Source organism: Nelumbo nucifera, chromosome 5 (assembly GCF_055504915.1).
Source record: "Nelumbo nucifera cultivar China Antique chromosome 5, China Antique-T2T, whole genome shotgun sequence".
Lineage (NCBI taxonomy): Eukaryota > Viridiplantae > Streptophyta > Magnoliopsida > Proteales > Nelumbonaceae > Nelumbo > Nelumbo nucifera.
The window spans coordinates 51,059,628-51,072,316 of NC_142653.1; positions in this window are offsets into that span (position 1 = coordinate 51,059,628).

Consider the following 12,689-nt stretch of genomic DNA (forward strand, 5'->3'; position numbering starts at 1 on the left):
ACTTGTCTCACATTGGAATAAGCTTTGTTTTTAGTATTTTAATAAGAGCTGATTTACACTCCTTAGAAATAGTAGAGGAGAGTATGGGGGTTTGATACCGCGCAACGCACGCGCACGTGTGCGGCACAATGACGCGCTTTAGAGTTACACTTTGCTCACACCCGCGTGGCTCCCGAAGGGTGGCTTTGGATTTGGTGCGATGCTAACTTTTGATCACCGTTGATGAGATCAAAAGTCACGATTCAATCGGGTGTGATCAAGAGGCACAATTCAAAGTTAACAGTCATTAACTGTTAACTACTTTTTAAACAGTCACAATGTTTGAAATTGTGATTATTCATGGTGCCTTCTATGAACCAGCACCTACCTTTTCTTCGTACCTCTTCATAAACTATTTAAGGAGCATGAATCAAACTTCAAAAAACACACTTTTTTCGAAATCCACTTTCTCTCTCTCTCTTAGTCCGGTCTGCTATAGTCTCACAGAAGGTTTCTCTGGAGATTCTTCAACTTTACTGGTTGCAGATTCTCACCCAAGGCTCTGTTGTATCCTGGGAATGGATTTGCCTGTAACCCAACAACAAACTTAGTGAAACTGAGTGGGGGCAAATAACGTTCTAAAGATAGTGTCTTCAGACGCGCCTCAGAGCTTCTCCTCCAAATTTACAGTGACCCCATTTTCCAACAATCTTAGAACGTTCTTCTGCAATGGAGGTGGAAGCAAGCATGACTTCGATCAAGATGATGAACCAAGATCTCGTTCGATTAGACCAGTTCGATGGAGCAAATTTCAGTCGATGGCAAGACAAGATGGTCTTCTTTCTGACCACACTGAAACTATACTATCTGCTGGACCCGAATCTGTAATCACTTCCTGAACCCACTGACAAAGACTCAGAAAAACTAAAGAAGGAATGAGAAAAACGAGAAGATGACTCACTTCTGTGCCTAGGACACATACTGAATGCCTTATCAAACTGACTCTACAACTTCTACAAGGAACTTACATCTCCAAAAGAAATCTGGAAGGCCCTTGAATTCAAATACAAGGTGCAAGAAGCAGGTACGAATAAGTATCTCATTGCAGAATACTTTGACTTCACCATGAATGACCATAAACCCATACTGGAGCAAGTTCATGAACTACAGGTGATAGTCAACAAAATTCGAACCCTTGACATCATCCTTCCTGAATCTTTCCAAGTGGGAGCAATCATTGTCAAACTTCCACCCTCTTGGAAGGATTATAGGAAGAAGCTTCTACACAAGGCTGAAGAACTTACCTTGGAGCAAATTCAGTAACACCTTCGTATTGAAGAAGAGTCTCAGATTAGAGACAGTAGGGATAAGACCCTGGCTGGTATGCTGAATTCTAAGGTCAATTTTGTGGAAAACGGATCGAAGAAGACTAACCCTACATTACAAATAAAGAAGAAGGATGGGAACTTCAAGAAGAGCAATAATAAGAAAGGATCCTGCTATGCTTGTGGAAAGAAGGGGCATTATGCCCGAGTCTGCCGACATCAGAAAGGCGGAACCAAGTCTGCAAACATGGTAGAAGACAATCTAGTGGCCATGATTTCTGAACTCAACATGGTAGAATCATCTTCTGGATGGTGGTTTGATTCAGGCACCACAGTCCATGTTTGTAAGGGCAAGTCCTTGTTCAAGACATATGAAGAAGTGACTGATGGCCAGGAGGTACACATGGGAAACCAAACATGTGCCAAAGTTGTTGGAAGAGGCAATGTAGAGTTGAACTTCACCTCTAAAAAGACACTGACTCTCCTGAATGTTCTCTATGTCCCTGAAATTAGAAAGAACTTGGTCTCAGTAAATCTTCTTTGTAAGAAGGGATTCAAAATTGTCTTTGAATCCGACAAACTAATCCTATCCAAGAATGGGATGTTTGTTGGAAAGGGATATGGTTGTAATGGTATGTTCAAATTAAGTATTAATGAAGGAAAAGTTTCTGCTTATATTGTTGATTCTTTCTCTTTATGGCATGATAGATTAGCACACTTGAATTTTAAATCCATAAGGAATATGAGCAAACTCGAAATAATTGCTTACAATAGAGAATCAACTGAAAAATGTGAGATATGTGTAAAATCTAAAATGGCTAAGAAACCCTTCCGTAATGTTGAGAGAAATTCTTAACTTCTAGAATTAATTCATTCTGACATCTGTGAACTCAATGGTGTATTAACTAGAGGAGGTAAGAGATACTTCATAACATTTATAGATGACTTTTCTAGGTACACCTATGTCTACCTTATGAGAACTAAGGATGAAGCCTTTGACATGTTTAAACTGTACAAGACTGAAGTTGAAAATCAACTAAAAAAGAAAATTAAAATCCTTAGAAGTGATAGGGGTGCCGAATACTTTAAAAATGAGTTTAATTCTTTCTATGAAGAATTTGGAATAATACATCAGTGTTTTGCTCCCTATACCCCTTAGCAGAATGGTCTGGCCAAAAGGAAAAATAGAACACTTACAGAAAGGATAAATTGCATGTTGTTAAAAGCTAATGCACCCTTAAACTTGTGGGGGGAAGCACTCCTAACAGCCTGTCATTTACATAACAGAATTGTTAAAATAATTAATAACAAATGCCCATATGAATTATGGACAAGAAGAAAGCCTAATTTAGCATACCTAAAAGTGTGGGGGTGCTTAGCATATTATAGAGTTCCGGATCCTAAAAAAACAAAGTTAGGACTCAGAGCTAAGAGAATTATGTTTGTTGGATATGTAGAACATAGCAAGGCCTATAGGATTCTAGACTTGGAGTCCAACATAATAATTGAAACTAGAGATGTTGAATTCTTTGAAAATAAACTATGTTCTAAATCTACAGAAAATGAATCTATAGAAAATGACAAAGAACCTGAAAGAGAAACTCAGATCTCAATACCTATTGATAATAATGAGAATAAAGAAAAAATGACACAACTGTAACACCTACAATAGGACTTAGAAGAAGTCAAAGACAAAGAACAGAGAAACACTTAGGGTCAGATTTTATCTCTACTCAATCAATTGTATTTTTGGTTGAGGCTGATAGAGAGAAGATTTTAAATAAAATACCTATTGTCCTGAATATTGAAAATGATCCAAAAACCTATAGTGAGGCCATGACCTTTAGAGATGCTACCTTTTGGAAGGAAGCTATAAATGATGAAATGGATTCAATAATGTCAAATAACACATGGGTACTAGTAGACCTGACTCTAGGATCAAAACCAATAAAATGTAAATGGGTGTTTAGAAGAAAATACAACACTGATGGAACTGTACAAACTTTTAAGTCTAGATTGGTAGCCAATGGGTTTAGTCAAAAGGAAGGGATTGATTACTTTGACACCTATGCACCAGTGGATTACTTTGACACCTATGCACCAGTGGATTACTTTGACACCTATTGGTAGCCAATAGCATTAGCATTCATTTATCACTTATCTATTCACCAAATGGATTTTAAAACTGCTTTCTTAAATGGTGATTTAAATGAAGAGGTTTATATGGAACAACCAGAAGTATTTGTTCTTCCTAGAAATGAGAAGAAAGTTTGTAAACTGGTTAAATCATTATATAGATTAAAACAAGCACCTAAGTAGTGGCATGAGAAATTTGATTCTTGCATTCTAGATTTTGGTTTTAAACATAATAGTTCTGATAGATGCATCTACTCAAAATTCATTGAAAATTATGGAGTAATTGTATGTATTTATGTTGATGATATGCTTATTGTGGGTACAAATATGGTTAGCATAAATGAAACTAAAAACTACTTATCCTCTGTCTTCAAGATAAAACATTTAGGAGAAGTAGATACAATCTTGGGAATAAAAGTTAAAAAGCATAGTAGGGGCTATGTATTAAGCCAATCACATTATATCGAGAAAGTACTTGAGAAATTTAAGCATTTAGGGTTTAAAGAATATAGCACGCTATATGATTCTAGTGTAAAGCTAGTAGAAAATACTGGTAAAGCAATTGCACAACTTGAGTATGCTAGTGTAGTAGAAAGCTTGATGTCTGCTATGCTTTGTATCAGACCTGATATTGCATTTGCAATAAGTAAACTCAGTCGGTTTACAAGTAATCCCGGTGTAGAGCAATGAAAGGCAATTGGGAGAGTTCTTGGGTATTTCTAGAGAACCTTGGAACTCGGCTTGTTTTACTGTGATTATCCAGCTGTATTAAAAGGGTACACTGATGCAAGTTGGATTACCGGTAATAGAGATAACAAGTCCACCTCTGGATGGATTTTCGTCCTTGGTGGGGGTGCGATCTCTTGGGCATCCAAGTGACAAACTTGTATGTCTCACCTCGACCATGGAATCCAAATTCATAGCCTTAGCGACTACTGGAAAAGAGGCTGAATGGATTAGGAATTTATTATTGGATATAAAACTTTGGCCTAGTCCTATGCCTCCAATTTCCATTTACTGTGATAGTGAGACAACTCTTCAAGAGCATACAGTGGTACCTACAATGGTAAGTCCAGACATATAAGTCTAAGGCATAAATTTGTTAGGCAATTGATTCAAGATGGAGTCATCACTATAACCTATGTGAGGTCAAGTAAAAACTTGGTTGATCCTCTTACCAAGGGCTTGGCCAGAGAATTGGTAAGAATGACAACTAAAGAGATGGGATTAAAACCCTTTACTTAGTCACCTATAATGGTAACCTAACCTGAACTGGAAAACCATCTGTATTGCGTTTAATGGGTAACAACAAGTTACAACAATGTGACTGTTAGCACTGACATTGAGAAATTTCCCATCACAACATAAACAGTGTTGTCTGTTATGATGAAAAGTTGAGTTAAACTCTTAATGAAGTTCTGAAATGTGTCAAATAACGGAACACATAGTGGAACTTCACCTATGTGAACATAAAAGTGGTACCGCTTCTCATGAGAGTTTGGGTTTGCTCTCGGGATTGTTCATGAAACCAAGAAAGAAGCACAAGGCCATAACAGTGCGAGTAAAACTTGAAACTCTTGTAGAGACTGGACATTTTTGTGTATATAGGTGTCTCCGATCTGTCTTGAGAGTAATTGGTTTAAGGTCTTACCACCAATAACTTTGACAAGGCTCTGAGATATCTATACTAACAAAAGGTTTAAGTTGATAAACACCTTTTGTATGCATAACTGTCATAGTAGTTTGGATTGAGGGAGAACTATATAATTGATCAATCAATGTGGGGGATTGTTGGATTTTAATCTCATACGAGATTAAATCCAATGGGTTTGATTGGTCAATTACATGAGAAATTGCACTTGCACACTTGATTGAAAAATTAGCTTTTCTCTTACAAAACCTAGTTTTTAACTTGTCCCAATTTGGAAAATTATAAGCTCTGTTTTTAGTATTTTAATAGGAGCTGATTTACACTCCTTAGAAATAGTAGAGGAGAGTATGGGGGTTTGATACCGCGCAACATGTGCATACGCGTGTGTACGGCGCAATGAGGCACTTTAGAGGCGCACTTTGCTCGCACTTCACGTGCACCCGCGTTGCTCGCAAAGGGCGGCTTTGGTTTTGGTGCGATGCTGACCTTTGATCACCGTTGATGAGATCAATGGTCACGATTCGATCAGATGTGATCAAGAGACACAATTCAAAGTTAACAGTCATTAATTGTTAATTACTTTTTAAACAGTCACAATGTTTGAAATTGTGACTGTTTAAGGTGCCTTCTCTAAACCAGCACCTACCTTTTCTTCATATCTCTTAATAAACTATTTAAGGAGCATGAATCAGATTTCAAAAAACACACTTTTTTCGAAATCCACTCTCTCTCTCTCACTCTGGTCTGCTACAGTCTCACAGAAGGTTTCTCTAGAGATTCTTCAACTTTGCTGGTTGCAAATTCTCGCCCAAGGCTCTGTTGTATCCTGGCAACGGATTTGCCTATAACCCAACACCAAACTCAGTGAAACTGAGTGGGGGCAAATAACGTTCTAAAGACAGTGTCTTTAGACGCGCCTCAAAGCTTCTCCTCCAAAGTTATAGTGGCCCCATTTTCCAACATCTATGATTGGGAAATGGTGCAACTGCTAGAACTTCTAAAGTTATTATAGAATCAACAAATTTCTATTGAAGTGGATGATGAATGGAAGTGGAAATGGAGTGGTGATGGGGTATTCTCAGTCAAATCTATGGCTGAGAAGCTGAGTCAAGGAGCTAATTTGGGGTTCCCTAGTAAGCAGATCTGGGTTTCTACCAGTCCTTCTAAGACAAACATTCTGGTTTAGGTTCTGGCCCTTGATAGATGTTTGACTAGATCCAATTTGTGCAAGCTTCGGGTTCATATCCCTAATCAGAACCGTGGCATTTGTGGGCTGGTTCCTGAATCTTATGACAATTTGTGTATTCATTGTCCTCTGGATGCTAAGTTATGGTAGCACTTCATCAATTCAGAAGGTCTCAGTTGGGTTATGTCTCGGTCTGTTAAGGCTTTGCTGCGTAGTTGGAAGCTTTCTGGTCTGAGCAAGAAAGGGAAGTTGGTCTGGAAAACAATCCCTGCTGCTGTCCTAGTTATTGTCTGGTCTGAAAGGAACAGTCGTGTTTTCCATAACAGATCTAGAGGTTCTCATGACCTGCTCAAGATAGTGGTTAACAGTTTCGCTTCTTGGCTTTCTGTAATATCAAGTTTTAAAAATAAGAATGTCTTTCATTTCTTGGAATCGCATTCCATTTGGGGTCTGTAATGTTGTAGTTCTCCTGGTGTTTTCTCACCAGGTTGCTGTTGTACTGTAACTTTCCATCATGAATAAATCTTCTACTTTACCTTTTCAAAAAAAAAAAAAAAAGACAGCTGAAGCGCCTGAACTGAATGACTTGTGTTTGTGACTGTTGTCTTTTAAAATGATAAAATAACTCCTAATGGTTCAAATTCTGTCTGAACTTTTGCACCCACACCCATCGAGTGCCAAATATCAACATCATTTGTCTGGTTGATGCAGATGTAGTCCCAAAGTAGGTGGATTAGTGGAGTCAAATGAAAGGTTGGAAACCTGAACCCCTCCAAACATTAGTCCCAAAGTAGGCACACAAACTACTTTAATGCATGTTAGTCAAAGGTTTTGAAATTTTCTTATAAATTAATATACTTTGAATTTTTTTAGTAGATGTAAAGTATCCATTCATTCATGCTGTTAGTGTGACCTGCCACCGAATGGTCCCACATAAGAAATGTCCTCTCTAAGTGTTGATTTGATTTGGTAGTTGAACCATCCATTACATTTCGTTTTACTGTATGAGAGACAATGGATTAAGAAAGGCCTTTCCTTGCATGTTTATGGGTGTTGCATTTTGTGTTCAACCTCTAACCCTTGCCCCTCCATATGCACCAAATATAGCTCTTGGTGATCTGCTAGAATTGAATTTTAGGTTTCTCCTTCACCTATTTTGTTTTTAACATGCTTAATTTGAATTGGAATTGTTGTTCAGGATGATACTTCTACTTCAAATGGAAACAGAGATCCACTGTGTTTTGAGGGCATGACTAACACTAAGGTTGCAGGGAGATTAAAGGTTGTATTACTGCTACTTTTTTTTTCAAACTGCTCTCTCTCTCTCTCTCTCACTCCACATACACACACAAGCACACACCTTTCTTTGGAGAAGATTTAGAGGGACAAATATCTCAGTCCTGGATAGAATAAACAAATTAAGATAAGAGGCCCTTGCTTGGCTTGTCAGGATTTTGTGGGTAGTGGGATGATGATGTAGGTATATCCTTGGAAAGTTGTATCTTTTACTTTAATTGTACTTTGAGAGTAAATTGATCAAAAAAAATTTATGAGAGTAAAGAGTATCTTTTACCTCTCCCTCGGCTGCAAGGAACAGTGTTGCACTCTCTACTTGTATGGATCCCGAGAATTAAAACATTTTTGCAAACATTTGAGAAACCATAATATATATACTTTTATATCTCATATAAAATATACTTTGCAAAACAAATCTCAACGGTTGAAATCGACTGCCGGCAATCTTGGTTTCCATCAGTGAGAGTGCATCCCCGATCATTACCTTTGTCCGACAAAGGGGCTGATCCTGTCACTATGATCACCCACTCAGATGAATTCTCGGACTGTCCCAACATACCCAGGTTTTGACCCCCGCTAAGGATCTCACTGATTGGTACATCAAAGACAGCCCAATCCGACACCTAGTGCAGTATCATAATCGAGTCTAGGGGTCGAGTGTAACTTTCCAGTTTTGCCCATCAATCTCCAAGGTCCAAGGCAATACTGGAAATCTGGTCCAGTTCAAAGATTCAATTAATCCTATACTGTTTGTGCCTAGGGTCTCACCCTGGCAACTGAGACAGGCCACCCCAACCGACTTGGTGGCACCACAGTGTCAGCCTTGTCAGGATAGGTCTCCCCAGACCGACCCACTGGCTGTGAACATTCTAAACTAACACGAGTCTCATGAAGTGTCCAGTTTAAGGGTATTACACAGAAACATACCAAGGGAACATGAATCAAATATGCACTTTTATTCATTTACAATAAACTCATAAAGTACATCATTCTGATTGAAGCTAAGGGCATACAAAACTGTCTAACAGAGGGGACAGTGTTTTAATTGTGATGAACCTTACTCAGCAGGGCACAAGTGCAAGAGACTTTTCTGCCTCCTGGTGGAATATGAGGACGATGAGGATGAACCCCCTTCATTGGAACCCGATCCAAGAGGACGAAATCATTCCACCTATCCTGGATTCCCTTGACTGAACTCCAAGACACATATCTAGATTTCGAGCTTGAGGACAAGCTCGTAGTCCAGGTGGGGAGTAATGATGTGGACGTGTATTGGGAGAAGCAGCAGCAATGATCCGGTGTTCTCATCCTATCCAATTCATCAGTAACAGCCTTATCCATTCAGCATATTAGATTAGACTATCTTGTTATTCTTATCTTATTAAGTTAGTAGATTAGATTATCTTATCTCATTAGATTAGGATTAAGAGAGACATATCTTATTAGATTAGGATTAAGAGAGATTATCTTATCTTATTAGATTAGGATTAAGAGAGACTTATCTTATCTTATCAAGATAGAGTTGGAGGTCTCCCTATTCAGCAAGGAGGGTCTGGATGGCAATATAGGTTCATCTAGGAAGGGGAGGAACAAGGGAAAATAGGAGATTTTCCCCGTGGACCAACCCGTGACGAGATCCTACGCCCGAGCCCATAACAACTCTGACTTTCTCTGCATCCCTTGATCATTGAAGTATTAAACCACTTCGACGTAACCATAGACCAACTCCACCCGAACTCCATTCGAAATGTGGTCGGGACAATCTCCCTCTGTTTTGACTACGCCCTTCCACTTGACCTCGATATTTTTTCTTCAATCCTGTCGATAAAGAAGAATGCGTCTAGCGTTCTCCCCGAGCACAGGCGAACTTATTACTTGTTCCCCCGCTCGGGCTTCAAGTTGCTACACAACCTCCCTAACAAAATCCTGGCCTGGAAATGGGATTACTTCATAGTTCGGAACCCTCAGGGGTGGCCCTTCCCTATTCACTGAAGGGTGGCCATTCAAGACTCCAGCATTACGCTGGACAAGGACACAAGGGAGACACTCCAGTCGTGGGTGGAGCTCAGCTTCGACTACAAGGACTTCATTGCCGAGAAGAAACTTATTCAGGTCGGCCTGAGTCCTGTTAGGTTGCCTTGTCTTAGAGTTAGTATTTTTCTTTGGTAGTCGGTACTTCTTTCTTAGTAGCATCACTGATGTCAAACTCTGTTGCAGGTCCTATGGAGCGTCTTAGTGCCGAGAAGCTGTTCGGAAAAATGAAGAGGAGACAGAAACAAGCTTCTAAGAGAGCTCGTATTGAGTTCCCGTGAGCTTCTACTCCCGAGCCCGCATAGCCCACTCAAGCTCCTCCGGTGATTAACTTGGAAGAGTCAGAGATCCCCCCTCGAGAGCCCGAAACCACTATGGAGCCTACAACTGCGGAACCTGCTACTGTGGAGCCCGCTCCCGAGATGGCCGTTACCACGTCGGGGAGCGGAGAGGCAACCCGAAGTGTCCTGAACCCCAAGTACAGCCTCCGAAAGAGCAAGAAGGCAGTTTGTGCCGAGGAGGTATCTGACTGGGCTGAGCTAAAGCCTGCTCAGCTCGGAGCTCGGGCAGCTACTCATTCCATGGTGGTAAGTCTCATTGCACTTATAATTCTTTGTGATTTGTTACCTTACTGGTGCTAACTGGCACTTTCTTGGCAAGTGAACTCCGTCGTGCATGCCCTTACTCTCCAATCCGAGAGGCACTTGAAGCGAGCTCTGGCTACCGAGGACTCAACCCGCAAGGCTCACACTGACCTGAAGTTAGCTCGCAGTCAGATTCACCGGTTGGAGAGTGACGCCATTACTCAATAGAACTACATTCAAGTATTGATGTCGGAGAAAGAGGAGTTGCAGCATGAGAAGGAGGGGTTCTTGCGAGAAGGAGGAGTTGCTGCTCCGGGTGAAAAACCTTGAGTCGGACAAGGTGACCCTGAAGCGTCAAGTAGAGAGCCTGGAGGCCGATGTCAAGGAGTGGATTGAAATCCTTGTTGGTGCCATGGACGAGGCTAAGGCCAAGGCCGTTCAGGATTATGTCCAGTCGGAGGAGTTTGATGCGGTGATGGTGGAGGCCTACCATAAAGGCTTCATGCTTAGTAGGTGGTTGATAAAGCGCAAGTTCCCGCAACTTGATGTGAGCGCGATCACCACCTCGCAGATCACAGGAGAGGTAGCCAATCTAGCCGCCGAGGACCCGAACTCTGAACCAGAGGGTGATGATGACGAGGATACCACCACCGACCAGGCCGGCGCTACGGAGGCTACGAATAAGAAGGATGAACCCCTTGAGTAGTCTTTGTACTTTGGGCCTGCGAGCTCAATTTTGCATCTCTTTCTTTTGTAATCAACTCCACATTTTGTAATGAAGTCTCTATAGTGAAGTATGTTTTGCAATGAAAAATACTTTTTGCTAAGTGTTTTTGTAATTTAGCTTTGCCAAAATGATTGTCTTACCCTGAGTTGTTAAGCTATCGAGTTAAATTACCGAAGTGGGTGTTCCTTAACTACTATTAGACCTGTTCATGGGCCGGGTGGCCTGACAGGTCGGCCCGGCCCGGCCTGGGTGGCCTTATGGTTCGGCCCGGCCCAACCCGGTCCTCGGACGGGCTTGAACATGTTTATAGGTCCGCGGGCTTAAACTCGGGCCAAAAAGCCCGACCGCAATAAATTCGAGCCGGGCTCGGGTTTTGCCAAAATAGCCCGGCTTGAGCCCGGCCCAACCCGACCTAAAATTAGACTTAAAATGGCTTATGTGATTATGTCCATTGGAATAAATTTTTTGATTTAAGAATGTAAAACTATGTTTTAAAACATAAAAGAAAGGGAAAAAAACCATCTTGTAGGCCCATTGTTCATTTAAATAGGAAAAAAAAATCATCTGAATTTTTAATTCTAATTTGAATAGGGAAAATTGTAATTTTTTTTATTAAGTCAGACTTCGGGCTCGGGCTTGGGCTTCAGGCTTTTTATCAGGGCCAGGCTTGGGCCGAAGTTATAGGTCCGTTGGTCAGGCCGGGCTCGGACTCGGGCCTAGCATATTTCCATTAATGATGAGTAAAAGCCCGACCCGAGCTTCATTGATTGCTGCAGACAGTAGGTGGTGGTCCTAATAATGACTCAAAACCAGCAAGAAGTTGGAAACATCTTCATTGATTGATTGAAATGAAATTGTGGGGAGATTATAGTCTTTTATAATAATCACTTACAAACAAGCGCATGCAACTGCAAACAAACAAATGAACCCCTAGTGGTTCAAAGTTATTATATTTCAATATAATTAATTAGGTCATGTTTGATATCATTCCCTTCGATGATGTCTTAGAATTATATAAAGTAATTTAATGGTTTTATACATATTTTATATTTTTATTTGATGTCAATTAAATGCAATTAGACAAAAACGAATTAATGTCGTTTCTATTGCATAAAACATCAAAATGACATTTTTATTTTTTGGGCTAGGCCCTATCCCTAGGTCGCTCGAACCCGGTTAGACCCAACCTGATTATATACATACATATATATTTACATATATATATACATATTTGCATACATATTTACATATACATACATATATGCATACATATTTGCCTAAAATGTATATAAACATGTATAATTTTAGAATGGATTCATCGACTAACCCGAATTCAACCTGAGTGCATCAAATTACAATACAGGTTGGGCTTGGGTTGGAAAGATCAGGCTTGGTCAGGGCTTTGGTCTTCAGCCCAAATCATAGGGTTAGGCTTAGGCAGCCACTTCTCATGTTGCAAGGTGTGCTCCACACAGAAAGGTGTGAAACCATGTTCAGGGAAAAACCCAAAAATTCAAAAATACATTTATATGAGTCACAAAACTAACTTTCAAGTGGTTCCCTAAATGCAACTGAATCAATGCTAAGGCCCTACCAAACAAGCTCAAAGATAACATGCAAAAGAATGGCAAAGTGTTTTTAGTGGAGAAGGAAAGGGAAGCAAGGTATAATTGATAGCGTAGAGCCTCAGGTAAAAGAAGGTCAACAGTACAGGGCTCTAATTCAGACTAGATCCCTAGGAGTCAAACAGCGAGGAGTGGACCCAAAGCGGCTA